Genomic DNA, 24290 nt, shown 5'->3' on the forward strand with positions numbered 1-24290 from the left:
TCCATAGTATTACTACTCTCTCTAGTCAGTTTGTAATACAGGCTGGTATTATAATAAAACTATTGGTGTCTAGGTTTCAGTCCAAGATCATTAATCCTATAATACTTTAAAACTTTACTATGTATTGCTGCTTAACTGGCTGAGAGTGTTGGCCAGATTAGTATTTATTCACTGTTAATAGTATACTGAATCAGGCATGGTTTCTATTGTATAAATATTGCTTAAGCATAAACTCTACCAACGTGCTGGGCATACTGTAATGTGTGTGGCTGTAAGAGACTAAATGAGTGAACATATGATCAGAACTTCAGCTTTCTTTAGGTAAGAAAATAATAAAGAAAAATGTAAACATTGGGTAAATGTCTAAGAAAAAAAATGGGAGAAGGAAAAATCTGGGAGAAGGAAAAAATTGGGAGAAGGAAACTTCAATACAGTCAACCTAGTTTAAAGATCTTACATGAGACATCCAAATGGGATTGCAGCTGATTCAAATTCTCTACATATGAGATGGGGAGGCACTTCCAAGTGTTGATGTAGATTGAAAATCTCTTTGGAGACATTGGTTTCTCCCCATTTGATTCTAAAGAAAGCTTAGACTGTCACTTTCCTAAACAACATGTCTGCAAAGCCCTCAAATTTAGGTAGGAGGACTGAAACCCAGAGGGAATGCTTCATCAACATTTACGATGAAGAACTGAATGAGAGAAAGTATTCATTGAAATGGGGAAAGGGAAGCTCAACCTTCAGTCAATGGGTCGCTCTATTAAGTCCATAGACACAATAAAAAAAGATTTAATTTCATAGTCTCTAGATATGTCTTAATGAAAGCTTATCACCACAAGCATTTATCTTGTGATGACCAAATTGTTTTAGATTTGTGCTGCGGAATTTAGAAAGTGACTGTATCAGATAAATCTAGAGGCTCTTAGGGAACACTTAGTCCTTCTGAGCTGATCTTGGTTAAGTTCCTCTGAGTCAGGGATATTAAAAGTAAAAAGAATGAAAGGGAGACAGTTACCTTTAAACCTTTTAAAGTGACTGCAGCTCTTTTTCAGTAATTGCAGTTTTGAGATATGTTTTTCTTCTGTCTTTATGACAGAATTATTTTTACACATGGTTTTATTTCTAGAAGTAGTATTCTAGGACACAAAGAGAAATAGCACAAGCTTCTCTGTTAAATAAAGACCTTGTTCTTGGACTGAAATATATTATAGTCACACAACAGACTACTTAATTTTTAATGGTTGTTTTCATATTAGATCTACCTGTTTGTAAATTTGCCCTGTTTGGTGGGCTTTTCAATAGTTGCTACACTGTAGCTGAGACCTCACCATAATGGTGAGTCCCCCATTCACTCCCATTGAGTTTCTACCATGTACAAATATTTTTATTTTTTTTTTTATTGATAAGTTACTCTGCCTTTGCTCAAAGAATAAACGATTACTTCTTTACATTTTACTTCTTTACTGTTGTAATTCAAGTTCTATATCAGGGCTATAATTTCATTGTGGCAAACAATGAACAAAGAATGAATTTGTATGAGCAAAGGGTTCATAGACAGATTATATATATGTGTGTGTATACACATACATACACAAAAGGTAAGTCCTTTCACAGTTTAAATGCAATATAAAATCACTTTCATCTATAATCATTGCTTGTCTTAAAAAAAAAAAAAAAATACAGCCTAGAATGTATTATCTCCTTTCATCAGAATATTAAAAAACTGCAAGCCAGTAATTATTTCATCATATGTTACTGTTTTGTACCATTCATATTTTTATTGTTTAGGTGCTACTTCCTCTGTGTTAGTTTATCTGAAATGACAAATATTTTGATGACTATTTTTAAATGAAGGCCACTGATGTATACTCACATTTTTCTGTTTGAATGATGATTGTCCTGTATTGAACTGTAAGTGTATTTTGATTCTTGTCAGACAGTGGATGTGTGGAAATTTTTGTGTTTTGTAGAATATTTATCACATATATTTAACATATCTTTTAGGTAATTTCTGCTTTTTTGTTATTTCTCGTATAGAGAGTTATGGATATTAATGAAGGTACAGAGGCATATAGAGGAATACAATGCACGTGCATGTTGCTAAACGACACAAAATGATTCACATGAACACTCTCAGTGTCAGAACAAAAAACAGTCTTTTGTTCTCTGACTCCAGTATTTATAGATTCTCAGCAATGACCAGGGATTGGATAATTAAGTTACAACCTTCCCAAGCACACTGGTCATGAGAAACGTCCATCAAAAGACGTTTCTTAGAAGGAATGTGATAAACAACTTAGGTTTACAGGACTTTCATGGGAAAGTAATTAAAACTATTAAAACATTATCAGAAAGCTTAATTTTCAGGGTGACACATGCATCTAAGTATCTGTTGGGGGTTAGGTGTCCTTCCTTTTGTTCCTTCTCACCTATAGAATTTTCCCCATGAGTTTCAGGGAAACCTGACTGCTGGTATTTCCTGGGTGCTTGAGAAGACAAAGAGTTTGGCTGGGCCTAGAGGGAAGGGGGGCAGGTGAAAGGGAGGGCAGGGGCAGATGCGAGCTGCCTGGTTTCTTCAGCTTCAGAGCTTCATACACACAAAGCTGTTGTTGCTTGGGAAAGGAATTCACCATATTCCTGCCGTTCCAGCTGGCTGTTCCTCAGAATCCTTCAGGAGAACTGGGACTGACCACCCAAGGGGGTTTGTGGGGCAAAGCCTCTTCTCCATCCTTTCCCATCTTTTCTGAGAAGGCTGTCATGAGGACCCTGTTTCTGTTTTGTTGCTAATGCTGTAGTTATTGTTTGTTGTTTGCCTTGTTATACATACTAGTAAATTATTCCTGTTATTCCTATCCCCAGATCTTTGCCTGAGAGCCCCTTGATTCCAGAATTATAATAATTTGGAGGCAGGGGGGTTTACATTTTTTCATTCCAAGAGAGGCTCCTTCCTTCCCTAGCAGACACCTGTCTTTCAAACCAAGACAATATAATATTTTTAATATTAAAATAAAAAAAATAAAAATTGAAAGCCAAAGAGGCAAATTTACAAAGGCCTTATTATTTTCAGATTGGTGCATCACTGTGTGCCACTTCTAGGAACAGAATCACAGAATGAGAGAATGGTTGGAGTCGAAAGGGATCTCTGGTGGTCATTTGGTCCAATGTCTGCTCAAGTAGGGCTACCTAGAGCAGCTTGCCTGGGACTATGTTGAGACAATTTTTGAGTATCTCCAAGGAAGGAAAAAGAAGAAAGTGTTTCCTGATGTCCATAAAGCTCCTCCCATATTTCAGTCTGTAGATCTTGCCCTGGCCTTGTTACTGAGTACCACTGACAAGAGCGTGTCTCTGTCTTTGTACCCTTTCCTCATGCATTTATATACCCTGGAAAGGTCACCCCAGGCCTTCTCTTCACCAGTCTAGACAATCCCAGCTCTCTCAGCCTTTTCTCACAGGGTAGTGGCTCCAGTCCTTTAATGATATTTGTGTCCATTTACTGGACTTCCAATATGTCTGTCTTTAACCAAGGAGTGAAAAGCTGGACACAGAACCCCATGTGTTTCCTCACCAGCACTGAGGAGAGAGCAAAGATTACTACTTCAACCTGCTGGCAATGCTCCTCCAAATGCAGCCCAGGATGTCTTTGCTTCATGGGCACAGTTTTTGGCTCTTTTTCAAGCAGGTGTCAGCAGTAGCCCCAGGTCTTTTTGTGCAAATCTGACAAGAACATTGTCTTCTAAAATGTGAATCATTTAGTGAAGGTATTTTGCCTTGTTTCAATAGTTTTAGCCAAAAAAAATAAGACAACTAGTGTGTGATAGCAAAATTTACAACAATTACATTGTTGTAAGACAACATTACTATGTGGGAGGTATCTACCTCTATGTGCACAATCCAAAAACCACTAGAATATATTAATGTATACTAGAATGGGCATTCTACAAAAGCTTACTGGGAACATATAAAGAGTATCTTTTTTTTTATTTATTGTATAATTCTTCCTCAGGTCTGAAATAAACATTTATATGCTAGTCATTCATTTCGAAGTTATTACGGAGTAATTATTTCCCTGTATTTCCATGTATAGACAAGCCCTAAATGCAAGCAGTACTTACATTTCTTTTTGTGTAATATAGTTGGAACAATGTAAACATGACCCACTGCAAAGAAGGGCCTGACAATCTAAAGGCTTTCCCTGCAGATTCATAGATACAGGTACTGATTGGTCTGTGGCTGAGACAGAAATACATATGGAAAGCAGCAGGCAGCGTGCTCCTCAGAGAGGAATCTTGGCCATGTCAGAAAGTTCAGCACAGAAATCGTAAGCAAGGAAGCTGTCAGCTCCTGTTTGTCTTGACTTCATTTAGGAAAGAGAGACTTTGTGCCCATTCCATGGAGGTAAATCAGACAGTGAGTAAAAGGCATCTGAAAGCTATCTGTTTCACTTCACAAGGAAACTTAAAAGACCCGAATGCTACCTGTCCAGGATCTACAATACAAAAGTGGATAAAATAACCCATTGTATTGGTTTAGATCAACACTACAAGGGCTGAAAGCGTTCTTGAGAAGGAGAGACAAGGAGAGTGCAGGGCATATTGTTACTGAGCGTTTCACAAAACGAAAATAGTCAGAGACAAGGACACAAGTCTCAATGTAATAACAGTCTTCCCCACAAGGGAAAAAAACAAACCTTAAGGAAAAAAATAGGCAGATTATAGCCTTTAATCAAGACAATTTTTGGTTATTTGTTTTCTGGTTTCTGGAATGCATTGTTCTGAGACCACAGGACATCTGTGATAGTCATATGTCAGTCTGTTATGGATTTATAAAAAAACTCCTCCCTGAAAGAAGAGGCAGCTTGTTACTCTTGCTAGGATCACTCAAAGGCACCAAGACAAATTCCCACTGCTGTATGTCTTTTTTTTCTGGTCTTCTTAGTGCCCAAGTCAGGGAATTAATGGCAATGCATCCATTTGCCAACATTTCTCATGTGTGAAACTCCAAGTGTAGTGCTGGGATGGAGAAAGGAAGGGGAAAGCAAAAGGAGTAAGAATAAATAACTGAGATGAGGCTGAAAACCAGTCAGGTTACACACTCAGTGTGTCATACTCCTTCTTGAATGAGTTAAAGTGTGACAAAAAGATCAGGAGTTTTCCAAGTGTAACGTTAATCAGTTTCAAATGCCACCTCTTGGTCTATGGTAGTCTTACTGAAGACTTCTGTGATGCATTAATTTGAGAACATGCAGACTCACTAATTCCTGACACACAGGTGTTTGTTTGATCTATTGTCAGGACTGTGCATTAACCTTACATCTGAGTTACTGGATCTGCTATGACAATCTCATTTAGCAGACTTCTCAGGAGATCATCTGTGTGCTCATTTTATTTCTGGACAGTGTGCAACAAACCTTGGAGAGGAAAAAAGTATTTGACAAAAGGGACAGCAATATAATACAATATCTCAGTCATTTTTACCTCCAAAAGTTTTATTTGTATAGGTGAACGGGCTATGATTCTGATTTAGGTATTACAATTAGCACTTAATGTTTTCAAGATGCAGTGGTGATAACTGCATGGACTATTATGTCATCAGGTTAGTGAACACACTGAACGTCATTAATAAAAGACATGCTAGAATTCACTACAATATAAAGACAAACACATTTCAGAGCAACTTGTGACTGCTGACGCTTGCTTCCATTTAATTTTTATTAACTACTGTTTAGAGTCAAGGAAAATCTGTTCATTATTTTATCAAAATGCAGACAGGTGTTTTTTTAAACTGCACCTCAAAGACTCTTTAACCATCTTCTTCCATTATGAAAATAGTCAGGGAAATTATTAATGAATACTGCAATATTGCACAGATGCCATGATGCAAAGTGACCAAAGGGATAGAGTAATGGTAAATGGAATTCATTGGAGTAGGTGAGGGGTGAGGAAAGAGAAACAGTCAAGGACAATTTTGCTTAGACAAATGAGTAGGATAAGATCTACAGCCAGGAAAACAAATGAGGAGACTAAGAAGGAAACAAATGAGCAATAAAACAAAAGCCCACAGGGCAAAGACATGCTTGTGATGAAGGGAGCCAGCAGTATATTTTAAAGGCACAACAGAAGAATTTTGTGTACACTCTTGCTTATAAGTGCCATGAGGAAGTCTAGAAGTTTGTCTGCTATTATGCAGTCATGGTACCTATCCTCCAAACCAGATTAGGTCATAAAATCAGTTTCTCATGAGTTAACGGCTGTAAACTGTGAAAATTAATTTTCTGTTGTTGTATCTCCTAAATAATTCAGGAGTAGTCTGATGTCTCTATTTAAGGCAACAGCAGCTGCACAAATGGTAGGATTACTGAGTCCTAGGGCAGATGGAACACTCAGGGATTACATGGAGCCCTTGTAAAAGATGTCTCATTCTGGAGTGACGTAAAGAAGAGCAAGGTGTGGGGTGGATTTTGATGATGGTAAAACAACATACATGAATCGTGGCTTGGGAGGCTGAAAGTTTGGGAAAGCATCACCCTAGGAAGGGTTGGGGAGCACAAGGAAATATTGCTCAGTAAAACTGTGCTATCACCATCCTCGTGGTAATGCAAAACTTGGCCAGTCCAGTCAAACACTGACACACTTGGCTATTACAGCAACAGTCCTGCTATGAAGGGGGCGTTGGACTAGATGACCTCCAGAGGTCTGTGCCAACCCATATTTCTCTAATCTGTGGTTGTCTACTTCTGTGAAACCTTTCCCTTTGAGTTAACTACTGCTGCTGCTGCTGCTGTGTTGCAATTCAAGGTAAAACACAGTAAATCAAAGAGACAGTGGAACACAGGAAAAATGAATTTCAAAACTTAGAAATATTTACCTTAATTCCTGGGGTTTTCATGACATATTTTTTGCATTGGAAGAGTTTTTTTATGAACAGAGTAAACCCCTAGCAGACTGCATACATGTTATGTGCCTATCTCTTTTTCAGAGACTTAAGTAAAGAATTCACCTCTTTTATCCTATTAATCTCCCCTGTCTCTTCTCTGTGGTTAGAATATACTTTTCTGATTTCTGCTGTGCTTCTTCCTGAGGATCCTGATTCTCTATGCCTAACATGATCTCCTCCAAATACACTGCAGCAACAGTATTAGTCACTTTGGGACAAAGTGCTCTTGGATACGGTACATTGTTTTCTTCCACAGACACACAGAATGGATGGTATAGCTGAAGCTGCTTCTATAATGCCTTTTAATGTTTCTGACCTCCTCCAGTCTAATTGGAAAACAGCACATAAGTAGTGTCTGATTTACCCTTTTTATAGACATTTAAAATCATGCACTGCATGTGATTTTAGGACACAAGAAGGAGGGTGGGGTGTAGTTTTTACGTATACTTTCTAAATATAAATGTAGTGTTTCAGATATACTCTGAGCTGGTGCTAATGAAAATCTGTGGCAGATTTTGCTAAGTATTATTCATACTGTATTCTGCGGTGGGTTATAAAACACATGAGAAATTTCTTCAGGCACTTCCACTAACACTTATAAAACCTAGCAAATGCCACAGATCCTTCCTGTTTTAGTTATGTGATTCAGATAATGCTGGCTTTCTACTTTTTACTAGTCATGGTGCGTAAAAACACTACATTTCTAAAATATTTTCATTTGGAGACTATTCTCTCTCTCTTTGACTCACAATTTCTCAATGAAACCCCTAGAAAAATATTCTTCTGCTTCATGGTGAAGGCAGTGTGTCATCTAATTTTCCTTGTCTAAAAGTTAGGCATCAAGACTAAAGTAGTCATTAAGGCTATAGTCTAAAGCTGAGAAATAGTGAACGAGGGAGAGTGATTCATCCTACAAGTTTTGGACAGCTATTTCAGGATAGCATGAAATTTCCTCTGGGAGTGCCTACTTATTTCCTTCACTGACTACATATGGTGCTGCTCACTCAGCTTCCGAGACGGTAACATTAGGTGCAGTGGGTTCTTTCCTTGGACACATTTCCTAGGCTGCTATATGAAGACGTCGGAACATGAGTTTCTGTGGAATAAATCTTGATTCATGTGTGACTGATAATATTTAAATGAAGGGGGTTAAGTGTCTGGTGATGTAAAGATATTTAATTTTAGGTATTCATATTACGGAAGTATTTGGGGAATATCTTGTGTTTGCTGTGAAAAATCAAATTTCTCTCTTATAAGAATATCTGGAAAATTGTGTAACTAGGACAGGGTCCACCCTCAGTGTGAATATCCTTAGGACTAACTGTTCACAGCTATTTCAAGCTATATCAAGTCAATATTACATTAACAAATACTTGGAAGCACAATCCCTTCACAAAAAAGCCTCAGCCTCTTGTATGATATTTTTAAACAAAAAGTTTCAGCTTTGAAGAAACTCTGTATCCAAGTGATACTCTAAATCATGGAAACAATGAGGAATTCATGGGTTGTGTAAAATGATTTTTTTAGTGTTTTTTGATAGTTTTTGTTGAGGTCAATTTTCAAGACTGTGTAAAAGATTAGTAAGCATTAAAGAACTAAACCCATGCAAACCTTTAATAGTAGTAAAACTGGTTTAGAAACATGGTTGTTTAGATCCAAATATAAATAGATATATATAGCAGTATCTGACCTATTATAGCCAGTGATAGCAACTTAGAGTCATAGAATATACAGAGTTGGAAGGGACCATCATATTCATCAAGTCCAGCCCAATGCCGGATTCCTAAAAATCACACAGTGATTTTCAAAGTAGTATTTATTTTCATTTGGCTGGTATGTGTTTTGCTAAAACATTTTTAAGTATATGAAAATGCAAAAATAATGGTTGATTACTTCTAAATATTGTTCTCTGTAGATTTTTATACTGTTGTTATTATAAGTGTATAGAAGATTATAAATGGGATTAAAAAGTCAATTTTATGGGAATAAAATACTTATTCCAGCTTGAAACCGTTGTTTTGTTTGTAATCTGCTTTTAAATTTCTTGTGTTTGACCTAATTATATGACATTGATATTTCTCAACTTTGTTAAATTATTTAAGGTCAAAATATTCTTGTTATTTCCTTAGAATACTTATTATGATAACCAAAAGGGAGGGAAATCAGGCAGTATAGGGTTACTGTCCCTGCTGTGAGGTGTGACCTAGAGAGAACTTTAAATGTGGAACAAAAGAAATGTTTCTATTGTCCTTACCAATTCCTGGAATAAACTCATTTTACACAACAAATCCTTGTTCAAGTGCCATTAGTATGGCTTGAATGCATGGTTCTGCGGTGAGCTACACCAAGTGGTACACTGGGCACTGTCTCACATGAATAAGCTAATTTCTTTACTTCTTAAGTCCATCTTTCTCCCTAGACACATCATAAATCCTTTCATAGACTGGTCAGCCTTCCTTCTGAAATCTGGATATGGATTCATGCATTCAGTTCTGTCATACTAGGTTCAGCATGTACTGGAGTACTAAAAATCATACTAGGTTCAGCATGTACTGGAGTACTAAAAATGAGTAATTTCTTCCAGTTAAATTAGTCAAAGAATATATCTCCTCTTTTCCTCATGATAACGGAAATGATTTAAATAAATATAAAAGATAAATCAGAAGATGATGGTGATTCTGATAACTATTGGTTCTATTGAAAAAAATAAATTATTTGTGTTATAGAAATAAATAAAATAAATGTACATAAAACAGAAGATCAGTAACTGGGAGTCCATGAAAATGTAGTTGGATACTAGACAGATTGTTGTCCAGTGCTTATTATTGTTATTATTATTATTGTTCTGTGCACCTAAATAATGCAGGGAGGTAGTTGAGTCAGCCCCAAAAGGGAAGACAAATAAATATTTTTCTCTGTACTTATTACCGTTGTTATATATTATGTACAAATTCCCATAGGTTATGTAGCAATGAAACTAGAAGCTAGAGAGGAAGAAGACTTAGTCCCATCTCAGCAATGATCTCTCTGACAGGCAAAAAAGAAATACAGGAGAAAAATTTGGAAGCTTTTTAAAGTCTTTTTTGGTAGAGGAAGAAGCAAACTATTTATTTACTGAGCAGGAGTAGAAGGCAAGTCATAGATGACAAAGAACTGTTTCTCCTAATAGTTTCTCTACAGCTGTAAGAAACTATTTTCCAGTGTGCTGTAGCAAACAACAAGGACTTCAAATATTTTATATTTATCCTAGAATGTCTGTTCAAGGCAAAATATCTTGTTTAATTTACTTTTTGGCTGGAAAAAAGAAGGAAAATATGTTCTGCTAGTAGTGTTAGAAAATGCAATGAAATTTATCAGTTGAGCTACCTAAGAAAGATGCAATCTGAGATCCCTTTGAACAAAAAAATCTGCAGAAACGCTGGTGTCTTGGTAAAATTGTATTCTATGAGTAGTTAGACCTAGGTTTATACCTTAACTGTTCTCCTGACAAATCCTTGGACATTCCCACCAGGCAAATTTCTCCACTGCTAGAACACTTTCTGAAGAATTATTTTCTGTCTTAGAAAATCATACAGCATTCTGTGAGTTCTCATAATTTCTTGAAATTTGCAGATAAAAAGGGCTGTTAAGCTCAGAGCATGCATTTTGGACAATTATGTGCTTCACATGCAGGGGATATTATGTTCTCTATCATATTTTGGGCCTTTGAAAATGTTCCTTCAGTAGTAGATAATATCATCTGATGGGTAATTTGTGTACATGTCTTGCCTGTCAAATCTCTTTCCTTAACTATATACTTGAATGTGAGTAAGTAATGAATAATAGATGTAATGCCATTCAGAATCTGTCATGATGTCCTGGTGCTCTCATTTATATCCTACTGATCCTGATGCCTCTCCCTGACTCACAGCTTCTGTTTTGCTGAAAAAATACATCATTTAAATAAAAGGAAGAAGGGAAGAGGAAGTGTCTTGATAAGTCCTTGCTTCATTCCTTTTGTTTTCTTGATAGGGATAAGTTTTGCTCTTAAAAGTTATCATTTTGTTGCTTACTAAAAGATTGCATTATTTTTCCAGAGGCAAAGTGCTCCCTATCATGTTTCTGCGGAGTTCTGTGCTATTCTAACACTTGTCCACATTACGGAAGCACTTACAGCTTCTGTTAAGGGCTCCAAGGAATAGAAGATGTATTCTGTTACCTCTGGTGTGCACATGCAAAGATGCATGGGCTATAGCATGAGTGAGTGCTGCATGGGGAGATAAGCAAGCCACTGTTACAGGGGATATAGATTCTCACAGCAGAGCCTGCTGCAGTGGCTGGTGCAATGCAAGGGGACAGGGACATGGCCTTCTCAATACCCTTTTCCCAACCTGTAGAATTGAAATAGAACAAAAATGGAAATTGGAAAAAAAAAATGTAAAATGGAAATCACCAGCTATGCCTAAGGACCAAAAATTGCTTGCAGTTATGTAACAAGAAGAAATAAACAAAGAGAAAAATCAAATAAGATCACTTATTTCTGTTTCTTCCCCTTCTACAACAAAGTATACAACAAACTATTGATCAAGGCTGTCTTTATTTGCTCCTTTTTTGGTATCTCCCTTTTCTTTTTTATTTTTTTTTTCTTCACTGAAACTGTCTGTAATAACCTTATTATTCTGGTCCTACAACATTAACATTTCACTAGTAACACTAAGTGTCAAAAATTATTTTGCAGGTCTCAGCAAAATATGTCTTCTGTTTGAGACATGGGAAAGTTAATAGGGTCAGGCTGCACACTTTCTCTATGTTTTCTGTACATGCTGAAAGAATGTTCTTCCCTTATTTAACATTATACATATAATTCTGCTGCATCACAAATTTTTTACTGAATCTGAGTTTTCTAGGCATAAACTGCAGTAATTAATGGAATCATGGGCTTTTACTCTTCCTTGTGTCACGTCGTTTGGTTTTTTTAATGCACATGTGATCTTTCTCTCCTTCTTTTCTCTCTTTCTTTCTTTCTTTCTCTCCTTCTTTTCTTTCTTTCTTTCTTTCTTTCTTTCTTTCTTTCTTTCTTTCTTTCTTTCTTTCTTTCTTTCTTTCTTTCTTTCTTTCTTTCTTTCTTTCTTTCTTTCTTTCTTTCTTTCTTTCTTTCTTTCTTTCTTTCTTTCTTTCTTTCTTTCTTTCTTTCTTTCTTTCTTTCTTTCTTTCTTTCTTTCTTTCTTTCTTTCTTTCTTTCTTTCTTTTTCTCTCCTTCCCTTCCCTTCCCTTCCCTTCCCTTCCCTTCCCTTCCCTTCCCTTCCCTTCCCTTCCCTTCCCTTCCCTTCCCTTCCCTTCCCTTCCCTTCCCTTCCCTTCCCTTCCCTTCCCTTCCCTTCCCTTCCCTTCCCTTCCCTTCCCTTCCCTTCCCTTCCCTTCCCTTCCCTTCCCTTCCCTTCCCTTCCCTTCCCTTCCCTTCCCTTCCCTTCCCTTCCCTTCCCTTCCCTTCCCTTCCCTTCCCTTCCCTTCCCTTCCCTTCCCTTCGTCTTCTTGCTGCCCCACCACCTGACCTATCCCTTCACCAGACAACCACCTGCAGTCTCCCACCTACAGCATAACAGCTGCTTGCCAGTCTTCTCAAAGAAAGAAAAATTAGCCAGAAATTAACATCTTTTAGTTCTTATGCTAGAAATCCAGCATCACTTAAAATAACATGCATAATTATTTATCCCCTGGTATTTATTCCTTGGTTCATTTGCTCCAGTTTGCAGCATGTCCCTGTAACAGCATATTCTTTGATCACAGGGAAAATCTTGATTGAAAGCATATGCTTCAGCAAGCTTAGTTTAAGTTCATTTAAAACAAAATATGTTTAGGATCCCTCTCTGGGAAGCCTGTGACCTCACTGTATTCTAGCAACCTTGATTCCTGGTCCCACCCTCTGCACTGTGGCACACAGATTTGCACACAAAAGTTAACTGCAGAAGTCATGCTGGCAGAGAAATAAACTTCTCAGTTTCCTCTTCACTGTTCTAAATGAAAGCTCTGTTTTCCTTAGCCTGAAGTGTCTTTGGCTCCTCATTCAAGCTAGGAGACTCAAAACTATGCTTGAATAGCAGCACCTTTAGCACAGGCTGCTTTGGGAACCAATAAACCAATTTCCCCTGCCCTTGATTGGTCTCTTGAGGAGCTCAGCATGTTCCCAGCCATTTTCAGATGCCAAAACTGTCATGACAAAGGCAATTAATATGGTAACAAGAGAGTTAGCATCCAAAACACTGTTTCCTGAGGGGCTTGTCACATAAGCTGCTGAAAACATTAGAAACAGTTACAATCTGCATTTCTTTCCCCAAATGCAAATTTTTACGAACCCTTGTAATTGCCCACATCTTGTATACTTGCAGTCAGACAAAGATCAAAAGCCTGATTGAGTCAGATGCAGAATAAATTACTCTTCGTAGGAACTCAGACCAATAAAGACTGCCTTGGTGAAGGAATAGAAACAACCTGGCAATGGAAAAACATGTGTCTCCCAAATGAGTATTTTATCTGTATGTTACTGGGAGATGCACAGCCAAACTGGGTGTCTACACATAGCTCAGACATAACCAAGGAGCATCTGATTTTCGTATCATGCTGACTGTTGGCTTTTTTATTATGCTGTGGTGTAAATAGTAGTTAAATACATTGGTTCAGCTTCTCAGCTGCCCCCATATATACTGGACACAGGTGGTAAGACATAAAGGACCAGTTATTGTATAGCAGTCCTGGGGCTGATTCCAGACCTAATTTTGTGAGTCTAATTCCGAAGGACTATTATACTCTGAGAGCTCACTGTAACACAGCAGCATTCTGAACCATGCCGCTATAATCCAATCAGTTTTGCAAAAGAAAGGGCATATTTCCATTTCATATTCCCTCTCCTCAAGAGGATCTTCATCTGCTTTGTTAAATTGGCTTTATAGCCCATTTATGATACTAAAGCAGCACAAAGAGTGAGATCAAGAATCTGGCTCATTTCTGTGCCTAACTTAATTGTGTGCCTTAATGAAAACATAATAATATAAGTAATATTTATTTTCATGGTGCTGGATAAAATAGATTTACCTATGAATCCACTTAGGTCTCTGAGGCAATAACAATTACATGTTTTGAGTTTTTTTTTAAATGTATTTTTGTGTCTTTCTTGGGGTAAAATGGAGCTATTCTGGCCCCTTGGGTAACCCTGTAATTACACAGCCTTAGAACACCATTGTGTGAAGATTTTCCAGCCTACCATTAAATCCTTCTATGAAAAAAATGGATTATGTATGTAATAGACTATGTAATGACTCTAACCCTTCCTGACTATCTGCTCAAAAAAAAAAAAAAAAAAAGGAAGCCAGATACTAAATCAAATTTTTCTCTCCTTTTTGTGATTCTCCCAATCGGAACATTATGGAAAACTCAATGCCTTCACTCCAAAGCTGCCATGCTCTTAAGTGTATGACTGCCCAGGTGTCACATTCTTAAAAGAAGGACATTTTTATGGCCAGTAGGATGACAGAGAAATTTTACAAAACTTCCATGCAGGCAAAGTGTTGGTAATGTGAAAATGGACTCATAGCAAAATTCTTCCTGATCAAAACTTGGCAGTGTCTAAGAGGCTATGGGGTAGCAACTCTTCCTATAATCTGACCATTGCTGGCGCCTGCTTCACTCTGAATGACACTGTGAACCTGTGGAACTTTTCTGATGCATGTTGCCAGGTTCAAGACTTAGTGTTTCTTACTTAGAAAAAGAAAAGATGGGTCTCTAGCCCCCATCAGAAGAATTTGAAACCAGAGGTACCTCCTCTAACTGCAGTTGCAACCTACAAAATTTGGATTAATTTAGCTTACTTTGGACATTTATTTTATGCAACTGGAATCAGTAGATCCTGCAATGGATCAGTAGGAAAAGAATAAGCTGCATCTCTAAGTGCTGTAAGCATAAGCTTCTTTTCCTTGTAAACTCTACATTCAGTCATGTACAGGTTTCAAGGAAGGAAAAAAACCCAAGATTTGCACCAAAAAATAGAGGCTATGGTATATTCCATGACTACCTGATCTGGGCAGACAACAGGGCAGGATGGTAGAGGGTACCATGGTACATCTCATTATGTGTAGCAGCACATACAGATACCTTCAGAAGGTATCCATTCAGCTCATCCAGGATTTGAGTTTTTTTGCTGGAGTTTGTTGCTTGTGTATTATGCAGATTCAGTGGCATGTAGAGCACTTGAGCAGAGCCTTTGCTAACAATAGTACATACACCTTGCAATTTAAAAGCCCCTTTCTCTCTTCACTTTTCTCATCTAAGTTCCAATGCTGTATGGTGTAAGACCAAGCTTTTTACTGAACAACATTAAGTTCCTTGCTTGTATGCAAAGGGTGACAGCAATCTATGACTCACTCAACCAATAATTAATGGACTTCAACTGAAATGGTTGAATGTTATTCATGCAAATGATATTGGCTAACTCTTTTTTTTCCCCCCCACTTAATTAAGAAACACAGCTCCTTCATCTTTTTATGCAAAACCAGAGTCATGGATGCATGTGATCGTATTTCAAAACAAGAGGAACAATCTATTAACTTCGATTTGCTTTTATAGCCTTATCAGCACACTGTCGTCCTAAAGTCCTAGCATTTTGCCAGCACCTGGTCAGCAGAGAACTGACAAGTGGGGGAAACATAGCAATCTTCAGGTTCCTACTGAACTGAATGCTCTCCCATCTCAGTTTCTCTACCAGAATGGCCAGATGGAGCAGCCCAGAACCTGCCAGTGTTGGCCAGGTGCCCATTTTGGATGAGGTGGGGCATTGTTAGCAAAACCTTTCTGGGTTGTCATCTGAGGTTTCCACCTGAGAAATTGCACTTAGAAACCTATGTGTAGAAGAATTGAAATGCATATATGACATTACCTGGTATATAGTCATGACAATAATTTAGTATGGATACTCACATTGAATCAGAACTTCAATTTCCAGAAGAGCAGACTGAGAAAGACTGAGAAATAAAGCCAAACTTACTATTATCACAGAAGTATAGGGATATTTTACCTCAGTTTTCCTCAGTTTGTGTACCAGAATTCTCCACGATGGCAAGATTTACCTCATCAAACATAAATGTCTACAAGTCAGACATTTATATCTGATCTAGTCAGTGTGGACTACCTGTATAGTCAATGGTGGAAAGAAGACAGCCTGAAAGAGTGATTAATTCTATTCTAAAGCAGCTATCTAGAATAGGACAGATGAATTGCATCCTAAAACTGCTTATTTCTCTCCATTGACTATAAAGGGAGTATACAGGGATTAACTTGGATGTAGATGTCTGCAGTTAAGTGAGATGAATACCATCCTAAGTGACTTGAAGGGTGTTTCTCACCAATCTTTCTGTTGTGAAAGGATCTGTGCATGGTTTATGTCATCAGCCACCAGCAGAATCAAAATCACACACGTCAGAGATACATGGATAACAGGATCCATGTCACAAACAAGCAACAAGTACTCCTTGCTTTTACTGCTAGATGGTGAATTTTTTATGCTTTTCTAGGAGGAAAAATGTTCAATCTCTGTGAATATTAATTAAAAAAAAAAAAGCCCCTGAAATGCCTCTAGAATAATATCATTCCAGTGAGAAGTCTGGTGCTTTAATTGTGCTAGGAAGAAAGCTTTGAATTACAGAATTGTATTAACTTGTAATCCATCAAAAAGATAAAAGAGCACACAGTAAAATGCATTCTTTATAAAACAGTTTTTTATTTGCATTTTATCACTTGTCAGGTATTACACTCAGGCAGAGTCAGGAGAAAACAGAAGACTGATACCTCTTCTACAATACCACCTTTTTTCATCATAATATAATTCAGACTGAAATGCGGAGGTCCAGCTATGTGTGATCAACTTCTAAACTTCAAGTATAAAAAAAAATAAATTAAGAAATGGTAACTCAGTATTATCACACATTTACTGGATATGTTCTTTGTTACTTAGAAGCAGTCAGAAAAGACTACATACTTCCAAATTTAGTAGTGAATTGATGTTTAATAACTACAGTAAATATATTTATTTTGTGAAGGGCTGAAAAGGTAAAGAATTTTCAAATTCAACATGAAATATGTTATAGTATTATTAAGGCATTCTTGGTCTATGGTCACAAGTAAAACTCCCACCAAAAGAAGAAACAAAACAAACCACACCACACCACTCTTTAAGATATCTTTATTTTTTTTATTATTATTATTATTATTATTTGCTGTTGTCAAAAATTAAGAGATTTCAGGGTTTGTGTTTTGCCTCCTTTTAGAAGATGCTGTGACTGGTAATAGCAAGCATAGCTTAAGACTGTGATAAAATGTAGATTTACCATACAGTCCTGAACCTCACGTTTCTGTCCTAAATACAGAAATTCTCCTATCAACCTTTAGAATGAAGCATGACTGTTAGAAATTTAGAATTAAGCTAGACATGCAGAGTCAGGCACAGGGGCTCTGAAGTGAAGGAGAAAGAATTGGGAATCAGACATCATAAATCATGCACTATATTTACTTTGCAGAATGCAGGTACAGGATTGATGGTTCTCCAATGCTGTTGCATTCACTGCTGACACATTAACTGATGCTGTGACTTTGCATACTCATATTCAGAAGGAATGACTTGCTGATGGGGGCTAAGGAAAAAACTATAAAAAATACTTGTACTTATTAGATTGCTGCAACTTTATACACAATATAAAGGACTCACATCCTTGACAAATAGCAAAGGCATAGATGTTGTGCTGCTGGGATGTCAGAGACAACTTCTGTGCTTGATGTAGTATGATCTGCAGGCAGAGCATGTGCACAGCAAGGTGCTGGGATTGCTGATACTCCGTCCAGTCAGTCTCACAGAGTAACTAAAGCAAGAACACTGCAGTACATTGAAGAAGCTGAAACTACAGGAAGGCCCTGCAGACCTTAACCCAATGTCCAGTTCATTGCTGCACCTAAGACAAGTGCTCCGATGCCCCAGCTCCTTTTTCAGTGTTGTAAAATGTTCAAGCTGCTCTAGGGGCATACCCAACCATCACCAGACTTTCTTTTTCAATTGAAAAGCTATTAAATTTTATGAGAAAATTTTATTTCATGGAAAACAAAGATCATTTTACTGGAAAAGTGCAAGAAACTGTATTTTGGAGACTTCACTAGGGTTATTTGGAGAATAGTCCACGTCAAGTGAACATTTGTCCAGTGTAAGAAAAAACATGACAGTATGGTCAGTATTGTCAAGAAACTGACTAAAAAAAATCAGTGTTCATTGCTTTAATCCCAGACCAACTATAGAAAATTGAGCAGATGTGGAATACCAAATGATAGAGGCAGAAATATGGGAATAAAATTGAGTAGTTTTCAAATATATGCTTTTCTAATTCAAGCTATTTAAATCACACGTGGAATACGTATTCATGGTTGAAAAAAAAAGATGAATTTGTCATCATAGCTGGTAGACTACAATTTGTCATTTCATCATGGTCAGGACAATTGCACTTTCCAAATTAACTGCTGCTAAGACTGTCCCTAAGATAATGGTAAATGGTAGTGAGATATGTGCACAGCATATCTTTGAACAAGAAGATAAAATTCTAACCTAATACATGTATATACATTTATTCAGGTCAATACTGTTAAACATAGTCTGGCACAGATGATTTTAGTGAGAGAGCACTAAATTTGTCCTAAATTTGGTGATAAAGAATAAATTCTAGATTATAAACCTGGAGAATTGAAAAATGGAAACTTTTTCAATTTCTGAAAATTGAAAAAGAAGAGAGAGAGAGAGGCAGAAAAACTGTTTTGCAAAGTATGGACAACATTCTAATAAAGACAAAATACATATTTCTTTAGTCTTCTTTTGTTAAGTGAAAGATGCTCAAACAGTTGTATCTCAAGTCAGAAAGCAGGGAATCGTGCTTAACCATTCAGCCTTTCTGATTTTGCTTCTCACAGGAACAATCAATTCAAGAAAGCAGAGGTTTTGAGTTGTCAAGACCCACAGTGTTAACAATAGCTTATTCTTATTCAAGCCTTTTGAGAAAAATCTTGGTAAGATGTCATTGTAAGTGTTGGGAGTACACTTGAGAAATCTGATTATTGTTGAGATTGATAGTTACATTATATATATCCAAATCAAATGGTGCTGCAAAACCTCCAATTTTCTCCTGAGATAATGGATGGCTTACTGTAGCCAGCTTTAATGCAAGGTGTCACTTCAAGTGTTGTGTCTTATGAAACACTTCAGTTCTTTAATTGCCTGCTCTATGAACACAGAGGCAAAGATATATGCCCTCTTGATTTCTAGTCTCTCTTACTTTCTCATTACTTGTTTCCAAACTCCCAGAAAAAAAACAAAACATACCAAAACCAGAAAAGAATTATTAACAGATGTTGATGTTTGGTTTGAGGGGAATGGTGCAAATTTAACTACATTAACTAAGATGCAGTAAGTACAGAGAATCATAAATTTCATCTAATAGGATCTATGTGATTACATCATAAGAAATTACATGGCTTCCAGGTACCTGGCTCTGCCCCCTATGCTTATTCTTTTCATAGGTAGATACTGGCTTGCAAAGCCCTCTAGCTAGATTTTTTTCTGTTGTTCCTTTTAGGCTTTCAGGAGGTATTTTTACATTACGGTGTTCCCCATATATATGTTAGTCATTATCTCAAAGGACAACTGAAGGCAGCAGTGTAAAAACTGCATGAGAAATTGAAGATGACACAGTTGCACATTAAAACAAATGATGGAATTTTTCTTGAAAATTATTCACTATAGCAAAACAAGCGAGTAGCATGTGCTTTATTACACATTTGTCTGTCAGAATAGTTTAACTTATATCCAAGATAATGATCCTACAAGTACTCACACAGTTAAACAGAGAAAACAAAGCTCAGGAACTGTTCCTGACAATTTTAGTCCATGGAAGGAATAGCAGAGTTAGATACTATTTTTAAAATGGAACAAATTTTCTTTGTCTTCAAGAAGAACTTTGCCAGACTAATAATTTAAAAAAAAACCCATTTACTATGAACTTACCAGTGTTCCTGCTGAAGAATGAGTTGGTGATGTGTTTTTTACTCTTTCTACTACTCTATTAACATGTGTTTGCTGTTTTTTGTAATGTTTCCGTACGCTGTGTAAGGAATAGAGTCTGAATAAGACTTCTGTCATGTGGCTGTGAAATGGCTAGAAAATCTCATTGAAAGTGAAGCTGTTGCTCTCCCATGTTCAGTAATGAAACAAAATATCTCTGCTAGGCTCTGTAGAGCTTTATGCCTGGTCCATAAATATCTTAGTTCCAAAAAGATGAGACCTACAGGGTCCATGATGCTAGTGTTTAATTCTGTCAAAGGCTTCTGCAGAATAGAAAAGAAGTAATAGTTCTGTGTGTTGTTCAAAGAACAGTGCAAGCCTATGAGCAATACAGCAAATAATCATCTTTCACTTGAAAAGGCACTTAAAATAAGCATGATATGTATTAGGAAGAGCATTCTAATGGTGGTAATACAGACCAGTGGCAGTTTATATTGTCCATGAAGGCCTTTGACAGAAGTGTTAAGGATGGATCATATTACAAATCTGTCAAGAATGCTGTGGATATATTCCCTCCTACATTGGAACGGATGGATAGATTAGGTGAATTTTCAAGATCTTTAACAGACACATTTTTTGGGATTCCATAATGACTTTATTTATGGTGACAGCTTCTCCATCTGAAGGAAAAATGCAGATTTTAGGATAGCAAAGGTGTTCAAGACAACAGCTGGGAAACCAAACTGGTCAGCTGATGAATATCATATCACCTGCAGGGTGAAGGAAAGGACAAAAGGTTCCTGCCTTAGAAAGGGAGGGACTCCAGTTATACTCAATATCTTAGTCCCATCTATAAGTTAGGGGTGCTCTATGATCCAAAAGTTTTACCTCTGTGAGGTAAAACAGCTATAATCTAATATTGGACTTGGCCTGTCCAATGAATTATGTTCCCTGAGTTTTAGCTTTGCTCAGAACAAAACAAAATTATCAAATACAAATAAATAAAAAAATTAAAAAAAATAAGGAAATGTTTGTTGTATAATAAATGATAAAAAGTGAGGGAGATGCACATGTTAGAATATGGATTAACTTCTACACAATTTATTCACTTTCACTGGAAAGGCCATAATTTGAAAGACAGGTAAACCTTTGTTTATGCTGCCTGTTGCCTTTGAATTATACAGTAGTGTAAAGCAAGTTCGCAGTTCTCGAGAATAATTGCTACAAATGGGATTTATTCACGCACAGCCTTCCGTAATTTTTTACAAGTGGTTCTTCCAAGGTCCCAATGCCACAAAGAGATGGGCACTGTAAAGGATTACACGTTTTGCCCCACATGCTGCTATAAGTCAGTGTTCTGTATGGCTGAGACACATAAGATACAGCACAGAAAGAACAGTGACATTTTAATTTTGAAATATGTCCATATTTAATATGGCACTGCCATTTCTTGTTTTAAAATCTTTGGGGTGTATTTCCTCTGAATTATCAGAGTCCTAATATGTTTGAACCAGGAGGCAGATATTGGTTCCAAACTGACTACAATTTTTTCTTTCTGGAAAAACAACAACAACAACACAATTAATTGGCTGAAGAGTAACATGTTCAGAGAGCCTGAAGTGACCTATCAAAAGTTAGCAGGTTAGTGACAGAGATGAGAGATAAGGATGGGGCCAAATGTACTTATTTTTTTCTCACCAGACCCCAGTAAAATCCTCTTGCTCTCCCTGTCGTGCTAACAAATGACTTCTGAGGTACAGACACTAGTTTAAGGTGTTGATACAATCTCTGATCCCTGTGGAGCAGTAAGGTACTCCTACTGCCTTTGGGCTTTGCAGTAAGCTTCAAATTCACATTTAACCCTGGCTGAAACTATTTTGGATATTGCAACTTAATACCAATAAATTAGAACCAATAAAGAGAATTTAGTCTTTAACCAGACAAAGCGAACCTATGGAGTCCTCTACCTCAGGCTATCAAGGTAGTTACAGAGGCTGAACTTTAAAAGACTAGTATAGTTTTATGACATCTGAAACCTTTGTAGTTAAGCAAGTTAATATGTAAAAGCAACCTCATTTCCTGTCACAGGAATGCAGCAGCTCACCTAATGTGTCAGGAAGGATTTTCTATTTGCTCCTGATACTTTACTCAATTAGGTAGAAATATCACAGATATTTTCACTATTTTAATCTTAGGCTAATACATAAAACTGTGTTCATCTTCATGGTGGTGGCCCACTTTTTCCCAGTTTAGTGTTCTGCTGTTGAAATTAAGCACTACTGTCTTCCATTCATTAACACAAAATTTGACTACAAACAGATCACTAAAAATAAGAAGAAAGTTTCATTCACAAGCAACCATCATTTAGCCAACTTTCACCTCTTGCCTTATTTTTTTTCCTTGTACTTCTTATTATGTAAATTCTTTAGCATGCAGTGTAGAAATCTGGTGACTGAAATGTACAGAAGTTCTGCTCTTACTGAGGAAATCATTGAACATGCATATTTCAAGTTCAGGGAACATTTATTGAGGTAGCTCTTAAGTAATAGAGATCCAAAGAGCTGCCAAGCATGCTGGTTTATACTACTTTTTTCTTATGAGCAAAAGAACTCAGATTCTTCTCTTGTCAACATGTTTGCTTTGGCACTACATTGGATGATGGTTAAAGAAAGAGTGAGAAATCCTTGAGCTCTTTGGTTGTGAAAATGGAAGCTGAACATACTTTTTAAAAGGTTTTGTGGTTTATATCTTTGAGGGAAAAAGGATTTGAATGCTGGACAGTTTCATAGTGATGCCTGATTTTTTGAATTCAACTTATTAATTGCCTGCTTGAGATAATTAAAGCAATTGTGCTCAAAATAATTGGTGTCATTGAAAATAAAAGATTTAACCTTGGCAGTAGATTCAATCTGTCTGCTCCAATTCATTCCTGTGAAGACAAGAGGAATCATGGTGTGTGGTTTCTCTCTCTCTCTTAAGATTGCTAATAATTAGTTTAAACATTCAACAGATCAGCTGGGTAATGGATATGCATAGTTCCTCATTGTTCTGCCTTATATGGCAGGACTAGAAGTGATGCTCTCTTTGAGGATGGGGTAGTCATGGTACTGCATTGCAAGAGAATGAAAATGAGAGGATGATTTTTATAATCTGATCACATTTTTGTTAAACTGGAATGTTAGAGATTTAAAATTCAGCCAAGTTTTGTCTTTTTAGAGCTTAGTTCTACAGAAAATGAGATGGGAAGAAAATATAGAAAGGTGGACCAGTGATATGAATGTCAGTCTGGAGGGTTTCTCAGAGAATCACATGTTGGTGTTTGCATGTCACAAAATGATTGAGTTTGGAAGGGACCTCCAGAAGTCATCTGCTCCAGCTGGACAGATATATCTCTTGTGATGCAGAACAGCTGATGCAGTAGATACCTCACAAAGATTTTAAATTTCCAAGGCTCATGGATGAAAGTCCAGAACATGATATTGGGCTTTTACAGTCCCTAAGGGAATACTTAGCCCTCACCAAAAAAAAAAAAAAAAAAAAAAAAAAATATATATATATATAAAAATTTTCTAGTATTAAGCAGTGTAAGCAGGGGAGGGAGGGAAATTTTCAGATCTCATGGGTATCTTGCCTGAGGATTTGGCTGCATGGCAATTTCTTTTTTCTTTTTCTTTTCCTGCTTTTTCTTTTAAGAAACATTGAAATCTATCCTTTCTAATATTTATGGAATATCTTATCTAGTAGTGGAGGATATGCAGTAAGGGGATAAGAAGCCTTCCTTTACACGAGTAACATATTAGAGCAATTACATAAGGTTTTGTGACATGATTGTTTATTCAGAAGCAGGAAGACCAGTTCCTTTTAATGCCTGAAGGTGATTTAAATATCTCTAGAATTCATAGAGTTTTTGCATAAAGTGTTATTGAATGCCCAAAAGTTGAAAAATAATGTTTTCTCCACTGTCTTGTGGTGACTTTACCTTTAAGAAAGCTTTGGGCGCTAAGGAAGTTGAAGCTGCTGGAGGCTGATGGGAGTCTTTTCTCCTGACCAATTATCGGTCATTTCTGAGAACTGGCGGCGGTTTTGACCATTGAAAAGTGAGATCAACTTGTGAACCCCACCTTAAGATGTAAAGTCAGAGTTCTCTTGCTCCCTTTGGTTTCCGGCTTCTGAAGAGGTAACAAGGCTCTGTCTCGGCCTCCTCCCCCTGCCCCCTCCAGGCCGGACAAGGCCGCAGAGGGCGGGGAGGGGGGAGAGAAACGGAGCCGGCCGGCCTGGCTTGGTTTGTAGTTTCTGCC

At 37.1% G+C, this 24290-nt stretch overlaps 1 long non-coding RNA gene across 1 annotated transcript in view; it reads left to right on the plus strand.

Moving 5' to 3' along the window:
• Positions 1-244: 244 nt before the first annotated feature.
• The window catches only part of LOC131574692 (uncharacterized), an 81175-nt gene continuing 57129 nt past the window's right edge, over positions 245-24290 (plus strand). Inside the window, exon 1 of the long non-coding RNA XR_009276564.1 lies at positions 245-321. This is a non-coding gene — a long non-coding RNA (uncharacterized LOC131574692). The remainder of the gene's footprint in view (positions 322-24290) is intronic.

Source organism: Poecile atricapillus, chromosome 1 (assembly GCF_030490865.1).
Source record: "Poecile atricapillus isolate bPoeAtr1 chromosome 1, bPoeAtr1.hap1, whole genome shotgun sequence".
NCBI classification, from domain to species: Eukaryota; Metazoa; Chordata; class Aves; order Passeriformes; family Paridae; genus Poecile; species Poecile atricapillus.